Below are 7,180 nucleotides of genomic sequence, written 5' to 3'. Positions count from 1 at the left end.
AGAGAGGGGAAGGGAGGGAGAAAGAGAGAGAAAGAAACAGATCAGGTGCCTCTCGTACACTGGTCAAATGGGTACTGAAGCTGCAACCTAGGCATGTTCCCAGGCTGGAAATTAAACTGGCAACTTTTTGCTTTGCAGGAAGCAAACAAATTGATTGGCAGCCTCCTGTACACACCCCTGCTGGGGATCAAACCCACATCCTGAGTATGTACCCTGACCAAGAACCGAACCTGCAACCTTTTGGTGCATGGGATGACACTCCAACCAACACACAAGGTTTTGATCAAATGTTTTAATTCCGTATAAGAAGAGTCACAAGTTCCCAGTGTGCAGCGCCCGAGTCCTTCCCATCTGCACCTCAGCTGCACCTGTTGATGAAGCACGTGGGTCCGTCACTGGCAGTGCCCTGTGTCCAGGAACCAAAGTCAGCGTCAGTTAGAGTTAGTTCTACTTGTGAGCGACAGAAAAATTAAAGCAATAGTGGCTTAAACTAAATAAAAGATTGTTTCTCTTTCACCTAAATGAAGTCCAGATATAAGTACGGAGAGCTGGTTTGACTCCACACACTTTTGGGGCCCAGGCTCCCCCACTCCGGTTCCAACACCCTCAACACAGGGCTTTTCTCTCACGGTCCAAGGTGGCTGTTCAAGCTCCAGCCGTTGTGACGGCCTTTCCACCAACAGAATGTGAAAGGAATAAAGAAAGACACATCCCCTCCCTCTAAGGAGACTTCCTTCTAAAGGTGCACAGGATACTCCTGCCTGTAGTCTCATTTGCTAGAATGCACTCACCTGACCGTGCTCGGCTGGACGATGGGCTAGGAGGTGTGGGCTTTGCTCCACATGGCTCTGTGCCCAGACGGGAGTCTGGGGTTCACTGAGGATGAGGAGGGGATGAGTGTCGGAGCTAAACCCGCAGTGTCTGCCCGCAGCGGCTTTCTAGTCTACTCTGATTTCTGGAGCACAAATCTCCTCCCTGTTCTTATTTTTCATACTTTCTCTGTCAATTCCTAAAAAAGAAGAAGGCGGAGGAAATTTGTTAGCATTCTAGCTGGAATTAAAGTAAACTTATACAGTCATTATAGAATTGACACTTTTATGGAGTTGTATCTTTCTATCCAAGAACACAACATGTCTTCTCATTCACACAAGTCTTGTTTTATATCTTTCAATAAGATGTTGTGGTTTTTCTTTTTATAGGTTTTATACCTTTCTTGTTAAGTACATTCTCAAGTATTTCATTCTTCTGGTTGCTATGATGTGAGTCGACCCCCAGTTTTGTTCGCAGGTATTCATTCTGAGAGTAGAAAAACGGAGTGACGCTTTGCTCCACCTTTTGGGCAGCGAGTGCTCCTGCTGAGAAGGAGAAAAGGCCTGAGCAGAGGCAACACTGGCCAGGCCCCCAGGGGCCAGCGCGCCAGAAAGGGGAGCTGACTGTCTGCAGCTGCTTTTGTATCTCAATCTAAAGTTTTCTTTAAAAATCACAGTCTTGCTTTTTATGCTTACCTTACATGCAGTCATGTTGCTCAATTCTCTTATTAATTCTAGCAGGTTTTATTAGCCTGTTCTGTTTACTGAGCATACAATTCTTTAACAGTAAAAATGTTTTATCTCCTTTTCTTGAATTTATAACAGGTATTTTATCTTCTTATCTTCATGCTCTTGCTAAACCTGGGTGGAATGCTCAGTTCCTGGAAGGAGTTGCTAATGCCTTGGGCAATGGAATCAAAAAGTTCACTTACCCGCCAAGCTCCACTTCCACCCTGGTGCTAACCCTCTCAACCTCAGGTGAGGGATGAGGAAGGACACTCAGAAAGGTCGGGTAACTTGTTCTGGTCTCCCGGTGCGGTGGTGGGGTGGGAGCGGCAGGGGGAATGAGGAGCCCCGGGCAGGGCTGCCACCGCCTCCCCTTCTCTCCACAGCCCTGCACGGGGCTCTGAACAGAGTTTTCTGCTCTCCGAAGGGAACCAGCTGCTGAGGCAGCGTTACGAGTTCATCTGCAGGCTTCCCCCCTCATTCATCTGTTCACTCATTCATTCGTTATCTCCTCGAACGTTCTCGGGGCGCTGAGGACCTAGTCTGTGCCAGGCCCTGCTCGGCCACTGGGCGCACAGGGAGGGTGAGGTCCAATGGCTACAGAGTTTGCGTTGGCTCTGGAGGGCTGCAAGAGGAAGCGCTTTCCAGGCAGAGGGAAGGGCAGGCGCTGAGGCCTCTGGGGCCGCAAAAGAGAGGTTTGAGTAGAGAAAAGACAGAGCCCTGGACAAAACGGAGGGTCTCAGGGCATCTGCTACGGGGCTGGGGCTGGCGTGTCAGGCCCGTTCCCTCTCAACCCTCTCGCTCATGGTCTGCCCGGTTGCCAGATGCAGGCTTGGTTCCGGGAAGAAACTTGCTCAGGGTCCTCTCTAGGACATATTGAGCCCAGCAGGACTTGGTGACAACAGAGGGGGTTCTGTGCAGCCTGGGCACCACGGAGGGGCTTCTGCCTGCTAGGGATCTGCACCGTGGGCGGGCCTGGGAGACGCTGCAGAGTTCTGTGCAGAGGAGTGTGTCGATGGAGACCAGTCCCCCTCCCCCAGGCATCAGTGGGAAATAGTCACATTTGCCAAGACAGTATGTGGGTTAACAGTTCTCTTGGTTTTAGGCAGGATTTTTAAGTGAATGAAAAAAAAATTATGCACTAAGTGTCAAACACACCCTTAGCAATTCAGCACTCATTCTGATACAATTAAAGCTCTTGTCAGTTTCACCCTGAAATGAAAGGAGTGCGGGAAGTGCCTGATGCCCTCCATACACCTAACCCCATGATCTGGTGGTACGTCTGATGCTTAATAGCAAACCAGCTAGGAAAAGAAAAACTTCAATATTCAGATTAAGATAAGCCAATCTCTTATAATGTGAGAAAGAACCTGTCTGTTGTAGCAGAAACAAAAACCAGAAAGATGCAAGTAGAAAAAGCAAATGCAAACTTAAAACTATACGGGCAACAAAAGCCTCATACAGCTCTCCAGGGTATGTCTGAAGTCTGGACCAAGTGTCTGGAGAAATATTCACTGAAGGTGAAAGCTTCCCATGGAGAAGAAAACACAGGTAGAACCTGGAATCGGCAGGTGGAGACAATGTTTATGAACAAACAAGAGGCGCCAGCAGAGAACTAACTGATGTTGAAAAGCCCAGTGTGCAATTAGACATCCAGGATGGAGAAAGAAATCAATACTACATCAACATTGCTAAAAGAGAAAACAGAAGCCCTGGCTGGTGTGGCTCAATAGATTGAGCACCAGACTGCAAACTGAAAGGTTGCTGGTTCAATTCCCAGTCAAGACACATGCCTGGGTTGTAGGCCAGGTCCCTGACTGGGGGCATGTAAGAGGCAACCAATGGATGTATCTCTCACACGTTGCTGTTTCTCTCCCTCTCTTTCTCCCTCCCTTCCCTAAAAGTAAATAAATAAAATCTTTAAAATATAATATATATATATAAATATTTTTTTTAAAGAGAGAAAAGCCCACATGACAGATCATATTAAAAGTCTTCAGGCTGGGCAAACCTTGGCTGAAAAAGTGCAGACCAAGCTCTTCAGGGGAAAGGAAATGAAGTAACTAAACTTTGTCAAGAGAAAGAAATGGAGTCTCTTAAGAAATTATCTGTCCATTATTCCCTGGAGTAAGAGGAGGAAAGTGTGGAAGCAGGTGATGAGCACACGAATGAAGAGTTGAAGACCTTCAGGGAGCAAGTCAAAGACCTTGAAGGAAAGCTGAAAAGCAGTTACAAGCAGAGCTAAAAAGCATCTTCTCAAAACCAAATTATTTCTCTCGAATTAAAAGGTCATAGTTGCCCTGGCTGGTGTAGCTCAGTGGATTGAGTGCAGGCTGGGAACCAAAGTGTCCCAGGTTCGATTCCCAGCCAGGGTACATTCCTGGGTTGCAGGCCATAACCCCCAGCAACCGCACATTGATATCTCTCTCTCTCTCTCTCTCTCTCTCTCTCTCTCTCTCTCTCTCCCCCCTCCCTCCCTTCCCTCCCTAAAAATAAATAAATGAAATCTTTGAGGAAAAAAAAAAGGTCATAGTCATTGAACAAGAGCACAGGAGGCTGAAAGACACCTCCTCATCTCAAGACAGAAGATGGCAGCCATGAAGAACAATAGAAACAGTGATTAGACTTTCTAGAAATGGATCCTTATGCATCTGGTGATCCAGTTGGAGGATTTTTTCAGGGACTGTTAGCACTGCCCACATCCGCCCCCACCCTTCCCCCATTCCTGGTCTCTGGGCACCGATGCTGTTTCTTCAGTCTCAGTGTCCCTCACCTCCCACCCTCTCCTTGGCTGCCAGGTTCTCCTCCTCCATTTCCAAATCTGATGCTTCCAACAGATTCAAATGGGAGATACATGGCAAGAAGACGTCTGCTTCCTTCCTGTGTTAGTGCTTTCCAGAGAGACAGAGCAAATGTATATGTAGAGAGGTTTATCTGAGGGATTGGCTTATACAGTGGCGGGGGCTGGCTGGTCTGAAATCTGTAGGTCCAGCCAGCAGGCTAACCGTTCTCAGGCAGGGACGGAGACTCCAGGCCCCACACTGTAGAGCAAGGGTGTCAAACTCATTTTCACCAGGGGCTACGCCAGCCTCGCAGTTGCCTTCAAAGGGCCACAATAATTTTAGGACTGTATAAATGTAACTACTCCTTAACTGTTAAGGAGTTGGAATTCCATTCGGCCCTTTGAAGGCAACCTGGAGGCTGATGTGGCCCCTGGTGAAAATGCATTCGACACCCCTGCTCTAGAGTCGTCTTCAGGGAAATCTCAGTTTTGCTCTTAAGGCCCTTCAACTAATAAAACGATTATCAAGGATAATCTCCTACACTTAAAGTCAACTGATTGTAAAAGTTAATTAACCACATCTACAAAATACCTCCACAGCAACACTTAGATTAGCGTTTGAGTAAATAACTAGGTATGGTAGCCCAGCTGTAGTGGCACATAAAACGAACTTCTGACCCAGGAAGCCTGGATCCACCCCTCCCACAAGGCTTTCCACGGAGAGATTGCGGCCCTCCGCATCCTGCCGCATGGGCGGGGGGGGGGGGGGGGGGGGGGGGGGGGGGTGTGTTTCTGGACACGCCCACCCGGGGGAACCTCAGTGCTGCCTTCGGGGCTCCTGCTGAGCGTCCACCCGCCCTTCTACTCACACTCCCAAACACTGCAAGGACCTCATACCATTTCACTTATTTTCTTCTTCAAAGTTATTTTTGAATTATCTACATTTTTAGTTTAAAGCCCTTTTTGCAGCTCAACGTTAAAAAATAATCTAACTAAAAAATAGACAAAAGATTAGAGTAGGCATTTCTCCAAAGAGGATGTGCCAATGGCTAACATGAGAAGACGCTCAATATCATTGGCCATTAGGGAACTTAAAATTCAAAACCTCGATGTGGTGACTTTCACCTAATAGGGGGGCCATATCCAAACAGACAGATAATTATGAGGACTGTGGGAAAATTGGAACCCTCAGAGTTTGCTAGAGGGAATGTAAAATGATACAGCCTCTTTGGAAAATAGTTTGATGGTCTCTCAGAAGGTTAAACATACAGTTATCACATGGCCCGCAAATATCACAACCAAGGGAAGTGAAAACACATGTTCTCCCAAAAACGGTATCTTCAGTGAGTGGTGTTGGGGAAACTAGACCAGTACATGCAAAAAGAAAAAAGAAAAAGAAAATAGACCACCAACTTACACTATACACAAGAATAAACTCAAAATGGATAAAAGACTTAAATGTAAATCCCCCAAACCATAAAAATCCTAGACAAAAACATAGGCAACAAAATCTTGGACATTGCTCATAGCAATATTTTTTTCCTGAGGTGTCTCCTAGGGAAAGGAAACAGGAAAAATAACAGTGGGATGACCTCAAACTAAACAGTTCTGCACAGCAAGAGAAACCATCAGCAAAATGAAAAGGGAGCCCACCTTATGGGAGAACATATTTGCCAGTGATACATCTGATAAGGGGTTAATTTCCAAAATATAGAAAGAACTGATACAACTAAATACCAGGAAGACAAACAACACAATTAAAAAATGGGCAAAGGACCTGAGTAGATACTGCTCCAAAGAGCACATACAGATGGCCAATAGACATATGAAAAAATCCTCAATGTCATCACCAGAGAAATGCAAATTAAAACCACAACGAGTTATCACCTCTCACCTGTCAGAATGGCTGCCATCAATAAATCGACAAACAACAAGTGTTGCTGAGGATGTGGAGAGAAGGGAGCCCTAGTGCACTGTTGGTGGGAATGCAGAGTGGTGCAGCCACTGAGGAAAACAGAATGCGGTTTCCGCAAAAATCTGACAATAGAGCCCTAGCTGTACTGGGCATTGTCCTGCAAATGGAATGGTAGCTGGTGTGATTCCTGGTTAGGGCACATGCCTGGGTTGCAGACTTTGTCCTCAATTGCTGCATGTACGATGTTTCTCTCCCTTTGTTTCGCCCTCTCTTCCCCCCTCTCTGTATAACGAAACAAAACAAAACCCTGAAAACAGAATGGCCATTTGACCCAGTGATCCCACTTCTGGCAATATATCCTAAGAATCCTGAAGCTCCAGTCAGAAAGAATATATGGACCCCTATGTTCATAGTAGCATCATTTACAATAGCCAAGATCTGGAAACAGCCCCAGTGCCCATCAGCAGGTGAATGGATAAAAAAGCTGTGGTACATTTACACAATGGAATACTATACAGCTGTAAAAAGGAACTCTTACCCTCTGTGACAGCATCAATGGACCCAAAGATTATGATGCTAAGCGAAATAAGCCAGTCAGAGAAAGACAAATACCATATGGTCTCACTCATATGTGGAACCTAATGAACAAAACAAACTGACAAACAAAATAAAAACAGAGGTATGGATGTATGGAACAGGCTGATAGATCTCAGAGGGGAGGGGGTGGGGGGACTGGGAGAGACCAGCCAAAGGACATATATGCATGTATGCACAGCCCAGGGACACACACAGCAATGTGGTGAAGTGGTGGTGGGGGGGTGGGCGAGGCTAGGTGGAAGAGGGCAAAGTGGGGGGCATGGGGACAACTGTAATAGTGTCAACAATTTTTGAAAAGTTCTGTGTACCACAGTTACAAGAGAAAGATGAAAGTTACTGTTGGTTTGTTGG

The 7,180-nt window shown here is 46.4% G+C and overlaps 1 long non-coding RNA gene across 1 annotated transcript; it reads right to left on the bottom strand.

The window, feature by feature from the left end:
- Positions 1-277: 277 nt before the first annotated feature.
- LOC118501265 lies at positions 278-3,278 on the bottom strand. The gene is made up of 2 exons (XR_004903889.1): positions 792-3,278; positions 278-368 (listed from the first exon to the last, which is right to left on the bottom strand). It is a non-coding gene; the product is annotated as an uncharacterized LOC118501265 (long non-coding RNA).
- Positions 3,279-7,180: the final 3,902 nt, after the last annotated feature.

The sequence above is a fragment of the Phyllostomus discolor genome, chromosome 6 (assembly GCF_004126475.2).
Source record: "Phyllostomus discolor isolate MPI-MPIP mPhyDis1 chromosome 6, mPhyDis1.pri.v3, whole genome shotgun sequence".
In the NCBI taxonomy this organism is placed as follows: domain Eukaryota; kingdom Metazoa; phylum Chordata; class Mammalia; order Chiroptera; family Phyllostomidae; genus Phyllostomus; species Phyllostomus discolor.
This window is presented reverse-complemented; position numbering and strand designations above follow the sequence as displayed.